The sequence below is a fragment of the Trachypithecus francoisi genome, unplaced genomic scaffold (genome assembly GCF_009764315.1).
Source record: "Trachypithecus francoisi isolate TF-2019V2 unplaced genomic scaffold, Tfra_2.0 Lachesis_group18, whole genome shotgun sequence".
Lineage (NCBI taxonomy): Eukaryota > Metazoa > Chordata > Mammalia > Primates > Cercopithecidae > Trachypithecus > Trachypithecus francoisi.
The window spans coordinates 60736197-60746967 of record NW_022681463.1 but is presented as its reverse complement, the minus strand read 5'-3'; positions in this window follow the sequence as shown (position 1 = coordinate 60746967).

Sequence of the window (10771 nt, the reverse complement as noted above, 5' to 3'; positions counted from 1 at the left end):
ATATTGATATTTTAAAAAGTCTTTCCTTGTTAAATATTAATAGACAGTCTAACCTCACCAGGTATTTGGGTGTGTACCTAAAATGCCACAGAGAGATCAAAATAAATAAATAAATAAATGTATGTCTTGGGATAAATTTCATAGCACATAAAGAAAAGATTTCAAAATTGCTATGGTTTGTTCTTACCAAAACTCATGTGGAAATCTGATTCTCAGTGTGGCAGTATTGAGTAAGTTCTTGTTCTAGAGAGATTAAATTAGTTCCCATGGGAATAAAGTAGTTCCCTCAAGAATGGTTTGCCATAAAGCCAGTATGCTCCTCGGATTTGTTTCTGCTCATGTTTGCTTCCCCTTCCACCTCCTCTGCCATATTAGGATGGAGCACAAAAGTCCTTCCTGGAAACCAGGGTAACGCCCTTGAACTTCTCAGCCTGCAGAACCATGAGATAAATAACCTCATTTCTTTATAAATTACCCAGACCCAGGGATTGCATTACAGCAACACAAAATGGAATAAGGTAGAAATATACATTATTTTAGATGTAATATAAGATAGTATGTCATTAAGTATATCATTCTTTTTTAGACTGTCTGAGTTCCTATGTATTAAACACAGTGTGGTGGTGGCCAGTGGGGGAAGTCAATGGAAGAGTTTAAAGCTAATTTTAAACAAATCCCCAAGAAGAAAATAAATGTACAATCTGGAAAAAGATAATCCTCTTAGAGACTCAATATAGTCTAGAACATTGAACATTATAAAATGCAGTGCCTCCAAGATAACAATAAGAATAAATTGAGGTGAAGAAATAATGAAAATATAATGCAAATTTGTTTTATGTGAGTGAAAAACATGAGTTTCCTTATTAAATCACTTATAAACACAACCACTAAAAAAAAAACCAGGCCGGGCACAGTGGCTCAAGCCTGTAATCCCAGCACTTCGGGAGACCGAGAAGGGCGGATCACGAGGTCAGGAGATCGAGACCATCCTGGCTAACACGGTGAAACCCCGAGTCTACTAAAAAAATACAAAAAAAAAAAAAAAAAAAAAAAAAACTAGCCGGGCGAGGTGGCGGGCGTCTGAAGTACCAGCTACTTGGGAGAATGAAGCAGGAGAATGGCGTAAACCTGGGAGGCGGAGCTTGCAGTGAGCTGAGATCCGGCCACTGCACTCCAGCCTGGGCGACAGAGTGAGACTCCGTCTCAAAAAAAAAAAAAAAAAGAAAGAAAAGAAATGACTAATGAAGATTAGGTTATTGAGTAGTTAAAGCACACTAAGGATGAACATTGTTTTATTTGGTAATGGCACTGAAAGTTGAAAATCTAGGTGAAGAATATAATAAAGATGACATTAAAATTTTTGAGGTGAAAAATACATGTTTTAAGAACGAGTGGCACTGAAAAATCAGTAGAATAACACTTCATAATTTGGGTACTATTCTATTCAAGCCTGAAATTCTAAATAAAGGTAAATATCTATATTGTGTAATTGATTAAAGTTATTTTAAGAATGTAAAATCTCGAAAAAGTTTATATCCCATGCACTAAATTAAAGGATGCTGTTGGAAATGTAGACATTTTTAAATAGGGAAAGAACTATTATAGCAAAAGGCCTTGGATCCAGAGAAAAAAAAGATTTCAATCTAGGAAAGCAACAACATAATCAGTGCAAAGGTGCAGAGAATTCACAAAACACTTGTGCAGCAAACATATTGGGAAATCTATCCAGTGCACAGGCAGAGAAAGCTTCCAAGAGGAAAAATGCTGTCCAAAAAGCCAATAAAATTGAGATTAAAAAGCCAAAGGCTTAATTTAAACATGAGAGAATTACCAAAATTTGAATAGACATGTATAGTAATCATCCTAAGAAATAGGAAATTGCAAGTAACCCATAATGGTTCCCTTATAAACTACTCCAGTTAATATCACAACAATTCTATTCAAAGAAAACCATTGTGAAAACATTTGAATGTTACATAAATGGCATCCAAAAGTATGTATGCTTTTGTGTCAGTTTTCTTTCACTCACCATTATATTTGCTACATCAATCTCCGTTTTTCATGAACCTATAGTTTATTAATTCTTATGTTCTTTGATTTTCATTGCTGTGTGGTATTCTATTATACGAATATACTACAGTTTTATATCCATGTTTCTGAACATAAAAGTTGTTTCCAGTTTTTGGCTATTAAGAATTATGGTGTCAAGAATATATTAGTACGTGTCTTGTCGGACACATGCACACACTATAATTTGAGGCACACTTATAAATAAAATTGATGCATAGTAGAGTATGCAAGTGTTCCATTTCAATAGATAATACCAATTTATACTTCAAATAGTAGTGTGTGAGTATGTGTTTGTGTGTTTGTTAAATTTAGCCTATCTGGTGCTTGTAAAATATTATCTCATTGTGCTTTAAATTTATATTTTCTATTTAACATATTGATTATTTAGTTGAATATTCTTTTTTGAAATGCATCTTCCATGTCTGCATTTACTTTTATATTGTGGTATCTTTTTACAATTAATTCATAGGATTTCTTTGTAAGATGTGATTTTAGATTATTTTTGCCTACTCTCTGACTTAAATTTTCACTTTTCTAATGGCATATTTTCACACGCAGAAGTAATAAAAAGCTGTGAAACTAACTTTTTAACATATTTCATATACTTCTACTTCTTGTATCATTAAACTGGCTAGAACTCCAGTCTAATTTTGACACGGGAAGAGTGGGCATTGTTTTCTCATTGTTTAAATCACAGGAAATGTGTTAATATTTCCCAGTTAAGATTAATGTTTGCTCTATTTTCAAATGCATAAAATTTTCTTCTATCATTGGCTTCCTGAGATAGATTCTCCCTTCATTGATGTGCTTTCATCTAGAATAATCTTTCTCTCTTAAAAATCTCCCTTTAATTTTTCCTTAAGTGGGACTCTTTTGGTAATGAAGTCTCTCTCCTTTAGAAGCAGTTTCGTTTAAAAATGTGAATTATTGATGTTGAATTATTGATAACAGAATATATGCATGCCTACAGAAAATATACAGGATTTAACATTAAAACACAGAATATTGTCTTTATCGAAAAAACTACATTATGCTCTCTTTCCATTGCTAACTTGCTAATAATCATCACCATTCTGACGTTTTACACTTTAGAGCTTCAGAGATAAATTAACTGGTATAATGTCCCAACCTGTTAGAACTTATACAATACCATTCTGTTGTTACCTTCCACTAGTTTTTTGTTTGTTTTTCTGTGGACACATTATCTGAAGTTTTATTGTTGCTTCCATCAGGACAGTACATCCCTTTTTCACTAGTTATTCTTATAATCCCTTAATTATAGGGATTGGAAAATACTTGTCCATTATTCTTTCAAACATTTCTCTTTCCTATTTTACTTTTCTCCTAGGACTCACAGGTGTGTTCTAATACTTTCCCCATATTCCATGTGTATCCTACAATATTTTCTGTATTGCCTAACATTTTATCTTTTGTTGTTGCAATTTGAGTGTAATTTTTTCTAGTCTGTTTTCTTGTTCTGTCTATACTAAACCTAGGTCTTGTAGGTTTAATAAAGTTATTAGTTGCTATATGATATAGTTAGGATTTTTTTTCCATCCATATCTCATGTTGAAATTTAATCCCCAATGTTTCAGGTGGCATGAAGAGGGAGGTGTTTTGGTCACGAGGGTGGATGCCATCCTCATGATAGTGAGTGAATTCTCATTCTATGAGTTCCCATAAGAATTGATTGTTAGAAATAGCCTGGTGTTTTCCTCTCCTTTCTCTCTTTCTTCCTCCATCTCACCTGCTCCCATTCATTTCTGCCATGGGTGGAAGTAATCTGAGGCCATCTCCCAAGGCAGATGCAGCCCCATGATCCTTGAACAGTCTGCAGAACCATGAACCAAATAAACCTCTTTTCTTTATGAACTACCCAGCCTCGTGTTCCTTTATAGCAATGCAAATGGGCTAAGACATTATATACATTTTCTTTCTATAATTTACATAATGTTTCAGAATTTCACATTCCCTGCTAAAATTTTTCATCTTCACATTTAATCTTTGAATAGATCAACTACATTTTTAAAAACTCCATGTCTGTCTGGTAAGCCCATTAAATGGATCTGCTCTATATCTGCTTATATTATCTGTTGTGGTCTTGGTTTTTAGTAAAGTATTTTGTTTTGGTTTATTCCATGTCTAGTCATTTTGTATGAACCATCAGCTATTGTGTATTACAAGGTATAAAGATAATTTGGAACTCCAGATTACATGACTCTTCTACCAAGATGATTTACTCCTCTTCTAACCAGAAATTATAGCAGGAGGTGATACCTTAATACAATTAGTGTTTAGTGATGATTAAACACTAAGCTTTGGTCCTCATGTTGGTTGATTTATTTCTATCTACTTTTGATGAACTTTGCCTGAGTAGAGAAGTAGAGAATTGCTCTGAGTTCTGAGGACCCCTCAGAAGGTCTTAGGTACTTAGTATGGTCTCTACTCTTTGGCAGGCTTGAATATGAATATCTATCCAATATTGCAACTGACAAGACCTCTAGCCTGTTTTTATTTGCTTATCTGCCACTCTCTCTTGTTTCTTTTTAATCAGAAAATTTGTGAATAGGCAAAGAGGTGTTATAGTAACATTCAATTGTCTAAGCTTCCCTTCATTTCAGTAATTTAAACTCATACATATTTCTGTCATGATAGTTCTGTAATACCTTCAAACATACTACGTTTTAACATTTTTCCTAGCCAAGTCTGTTTTAAAGAAGTTGTCTGGGCATGGTTGGAAGCAGAATCCCTTATAATAATGTTATATATCTGTCTTAGTTGATTTGTGTTGCTATAACAAAATGCCTGGGTAAATTATTGTCAATCTACATAATAAACAGAAAGACTTCCTAAAAAGAAGAGTGTTTATTATGAAACAAGCATTGCAATGGGAATACCAGTGTCATAGTAAAATACATGCATATTCAAGAAAGTACAGGAAGACAAAGATTTTTAAAGAAAAATTAAGGAGAATTACATTACTGTTTTGAGATGATTGTTCTTGGTTACAAGAATCAGTAACAAGGGTCACACAAGTGTGAGTTTGCATTGGCCTTTGTACAAGGTTGTGATTTTTGCAGACTTTTGTGATAGTTTTTGATATGAGGCATTTATGAATGAGGATTTTCCTTTCATGGTCATCCCAACTCTATTTGTCAGAGATTTTAACACAAGTGTCTGCATTTTGATTCTGACAGCTTTCATATTATAAAACATTTATATTTATTTCTTACAGTTCTATAAGAACGGGGACATCCAAGATGAATGCACCAGCAAATTCAGGGTATGTTGAGGGCTGCTGTTTGCTTCCAAGATTATACTTTGTTGCTGTGTTTTTAAACAGTGGAAGGTGGAGGGGCAAAAGTGTCCTAGATCATTGCCTCCAGCTCTTTTATAAGGCACTAATCCCATTTATGAGGTCAGACATCTCATGGTCTAATCACCTTCTCAAGTTCTTACCTCTTAATACTGTTGCATTGGGGATTAAGCTTCAGCACTAATTTTGAAGGGGACACATTCAAACCATAGCAATGTCCTTTTAAGATAATCTAACATCTATACTTTACCTCACTTTTCTAGAATGTACTACTTTATTTTATTTATTTTTTTTTTTTGAGACGGAGTCTCGCTCTGTCACCCAGGCTGGAGTGCTGTGGCCGGATCTCATCTCACTGCAAGCTCCGCCTCCCGGGTTCACGCCATTCTCCTGCCTCAGCCTCCCGGGTAGCTGGGACTAGAGGCGCCGCCACCTCGCCCGGCTAGTTTTTTTTTTTTTTTTTTTTTTTGTAGTTTTTTTTTTTTTTAGTAGAGACGGGGTTTCACCGTGTTAGCCAGGACGGTCTCCATCTCATGACCTCGTGATCCGCCCGTCTCGGCCTCCCAAAGTGCTGAGATTACAGGCTTGAGCCACCGCGCCCGGCCTGTACTACTTTATTTTTATATTTTAAAAAGATATACTCCCAAACAATTAAGTTGGACTCAGTTGTTCAGCATTAGATTAATCAAATGTTCAAATTTCTTAACAAATTAGGTTCACTTCACTACCATGGATTCTCTGTCTTTTGCTGAAGAAAAGGTAAAGAGGACAATTAAAAGAGGTTTTTGAGTTTGTGCCAGAGACCATTTTATTAAGGCATCACAGACTCCCATGATGAACATATGTGTGAGTCTAAATTACTGAAATGAGGAGAAGCCTAGGCAATTGTGTATAACTATAACTTTTTTTTTCTCTCTCAAACACAAGTTTGCTGATTAGAAAGAAGCTGGAGAGTAGGACCAGGTAATTTGAAGTTTTTCACTGGTCTGGGTCCAAGGATATTTTAGAGGATGAAAATGTAAGTAGAATTTTTTCTATTTTCTTTTATTGTCAAACAACATTGTCAGTGATAGGATACAGGAGAATGCAACTTAATGATGATAGAATATCAACAAGGATAAAGAAAAGCATGACCCAGAGGAAAAGCAACAGGCACTAAAGTGCTAAAGACATATTACCAACTCTTAAAGGCACTCATGTGTGGGTGACTCCAAATGTTACACAGTTAAAAAATATCACCCAAATCCAATAAGTAATGCATAACTGATGATTGTTTATGCAAGCATTTTCTTTAAGAAATTAATACTGGGCCAGGTGAGGTGGCTTTCGCCTGTAATCCCAGCATTTTAGGAGGCCAAGGTGGATGGATCACTTGAGGTCAGGAGTTTGAGACCAGCCTGGTCAAAATGGTGAAACCTCCATCTCTACTAAAAATACAAAAAATTAACTTGGCGTTGTGGTGGGCACCTGCAAACCTAGCTACTTGGGAGGTTGATATAGGAGAATCACTTGACCCCAGGAGGCAGAGGTTGCAGTGAGCTGAGATCGCGGCATTGCACTCTAGGCTGGGCAACAGAGCATCTCAAAAAAAAAAAAAAAGGAAATTAATGCTGCCTATATAATAAAATATTACTGTATAAATAACAGCATAATGTAATAAAATTGCATCAATTAGTGTACAGATTACATAGGTAACACTGATAAAATTTATTATACTAGCTATTGTTGAGGTCATTACAGTAAACAGATGTATTATCACTTTTGTGCCGAGGTCAAATTATGATAAACGTTTAAAACATAGAAACTTAAAAGTGAAAAGATATGTAGAGGTGGTCCTTTAATCATTCTTACACATTTACAATCTTGAAATTCTATTCTATTTCAGATTCTGGGAATATAGATTAAGTAACTAAAATAAAATATTTTTAATTAAATTTGAATATAATAAATTTCAAATGACTGGCTCCATGTAGAGATTTGAAGAGTAAACTCACCTATTCACACACAAAAAAGTGATATCTTAATTAATTTTATACTATTTAAGTAGACCTAAGCATTTACAAAACAATATTAGATCAGTGCAAAAGTAATTGCATATGCATTAAATTACTTATATTAGATTTAGGAAACATTTCTTGAAAAAGTTTAAATATAGTTGTCAAAGGATCTGTTTTCAGATACTGGTGGTAAGATTACATTGGCTTGGAAAACTAAGGATGAGCAAAATCTACATTAATTAAGTAGAATAAATGCTCTGTTATTTGTCAAACTGTTTTAATCAATTGTTAAGTCTTATGTTAAACACAGCATTACATTTGAGAATTTGGCCCAAGCAAATGTTAATAGTTGTATCATACAATCATTGTCCATATGTTCTTTAGATATTTGTAGACCATATGAGAATAAATCTGGCTTTATCAAAAGTTTAGTTTGTAAAACTGAATTCTTTTCACGAATATCAACAAAATTTTTATTTTGAGAGTCAATAATTTTGTTGAATTAGTATTGTATGGAATTCTTATAATTTGATGTTGTTTTGGAATCCATTTTGAATGTGAGTCTAACTTTCTCCTACCAGAAGAGGGGTCAGTCACCATTGTCAGAGTTTCCACTTCTCCACTGCCTCAGTTTCTTAATGAGATCCATCCATATATCTGCCTTATACAACTGCCTGCTGGTGGCCACCTCTTTAAAGGATAAATATATTCTACTTTGTTTAACCTCATACCTAGTATAGACTATGCAGATTGTCCTCGTGAGCCCCTTACAATCACCGCAGGTCTTCATGGAGCTCCTGCTTGCTTGCTTTAAATCCACCAACTAGTGCATTTTAAAAACTAGTGTGTGGTTTTCAGACTCAACCACACACAATGACAAATAATTATCTGGCAGGTCTCATAGGAAAAACTGCCCTTCCCTCACTATACTTGTTGCACAGCCCATACATTATAGTCCTTAAGGTGAGTTGCAATCAATAACTCAGGTCCCTCTGGCTGGCCGTGCACTTACACATGTCTGTGTTCCTAGCGTGGTGCATTTCATTTGGAGATTCTTTATCTGAATCCTTAGATAGCTTTGCTGAGATCATCTTATTGGAGAGAAGGAGGGGCAACCTTCTAGACACTTTACTCTGGCACAGTTCTCAGCATTTTCCCATTTCTAGCTTCCCTGCCTTGCCCTCTGTGTTCTTTTTCCATTTCTTGCTCCTGGTTTCCATAAAAGTGCAGGAGATTTTGCTTGGGGCTCCCTGGCCATATAACAACCTCCATTTCTGTGCTGAACTGGCTGATCTTTCACCAGTGTGCAGTGGAAGATGGAAGGTAGGGGGAGTAGTGGAGGGAAGAGTCATGGGATGAAATTAGCACTTTCTCTAATTTTAGTCTCTCGCTTAGTAATCCTAGTAAGTGATTAATCCTAGTAAGTGATTAAGGCCTAGACTGTTACTTTAACTTTTGTTTTGTTGTTTTAACAATTTAGGAGAAAGAACTAAGCTGCCAGGAGCCAGAGTAGCCAACTAAAGCAATAAAATGGTGTGCCATTTATGATGAGTTAATAGTAAATACAAATTAAAAAGCATGGTAAAATGTAAAAGCATGGTAAAATTAAAAAGCATAGTAAAGTAACTGCCAATTATGGAGCTCGTCTTTTTCTGAACTTAGTAAGGAAAGACTCTTCTAAGGACATAATATCCGAAATTCATATATTAAATAGCAATGTGTTTATTTGTTAACTTTCTGTCTCTACACTTTGAGCGTGGAGAGGGATTTTGCCTTGTTCCATGTTTATCCTCAGTGTCCAAAGGAGTGTCAGGCATTACATGTTTCCTCTGTAAATCTTTATTCACTCTATTAATAAATACTGTTTTCTATATACAGTAAAGTTTGACTTCTATCAGATTTACTATGAGGGAGAATGTATGCAGTTCAATATGATGGAAGTGTTTAATGTGTATCTGTAACATTATGTAAGAGCCATGTAGCAAAATATATTCATTGTGATATATTGATAAGTGTTAGGTATCCAACACTGCAAGTGAGATTCGACCAAACTAATGGGAGAACAGTTTAGTCAATGTTTGCTCCTCAGATTCTCCAAAATAGTTAATATATCTCCATGATACTTAATAGTATAGTAACTTATTTGCACAACACATTATATTTATTCCAGACTAATTATTATGGTCTATCCTTTCGTACATTTTATATTCCTATGATTTTGTTAGAGTGGTCTTTAGCTCTTTTTGACAGGATAAAAAAATCTATGAAATATTTGACTTTTAAATATGTGAAGGTTGACAATGTGGCATATTTTAAATACTAGAATATGTGCATAATTATGGATTATATTAAAGTTAAAACCATTTTAATAGTGGTGCTATGTATCATGCGAATAACAGACAAAAATAATTACCCCCACAATAAACAAATTCAAGAAACTGACTTTCTGGTGGGTATGTGTGTGTGTGTTCACTTAGGAAAATGTTAGTCATTGAGAGGTCACAGGGTTTGGAGCAAGCGCAGAAGAAACCAAAAGAAATCTTTCACCATTAGCAATTCTAAGACCTTTGTAAAAGTCTTCCTATACTGATAACTTCCTATCCCATATTCTCATAGAGGGTTGGACTCAAGGACATAATAGGGCCATTAAATTCCATTACTCTTGCCTTTTCTCAGTTGTTTCTAAATTCTAAGAGCCCACAGATTGTAGAGAAAATGGTTTTCTATTGGTTAAAAAAATAAAATTAGAGAAACCATATTCTTCATCCACACACATTCCAGGTTCTTTGTTCATCTACATTTTTTCTATCCATTTAATCTTCGTTTTCTGAGACCACAACAGCAGTGAGGTTTCATTTGTTATTTAGTTAAATCTCAAATATTCTGCAACATCAGTTTAATGACATTAATTTCAGCTTCAGTTAACAAGTTTCCTTTCCTGAAGGCTTGTCTCCAACCTCTTACATTTTCTTCATTTATTTAATCTAGTTGTCAACTCAAGATATTTGTTGATAAATTGTTATTTTCTGACTCTATAAGACTGTAATACTTTATGATTGAATAGATTCTCTAAAATAGCACCTTCTTTAATCTTATGCTTAAAAATTCCAATTGCCAGGATGTTTTAGGCATAAAATCCTGATGTTTGGGCTTCTTTCAGCTGCTAAAATAATTTAAAAAACTTTTATTCACATGTTCACAGTCCTTCAATTTTGTGCAATATATTTCTTGAAACTTAAGTAATTGGATAAATGATGACTCCCTTTATTACACTTGTTTGACTCTTCTGAAAGCTGCTTTAAACTATAGCATGGCTATCTGTATTATTTTATTATTTGATTTATTGTTCTGAAGCATTCTCTGGCCACTTGCCTACATAGACATGGTA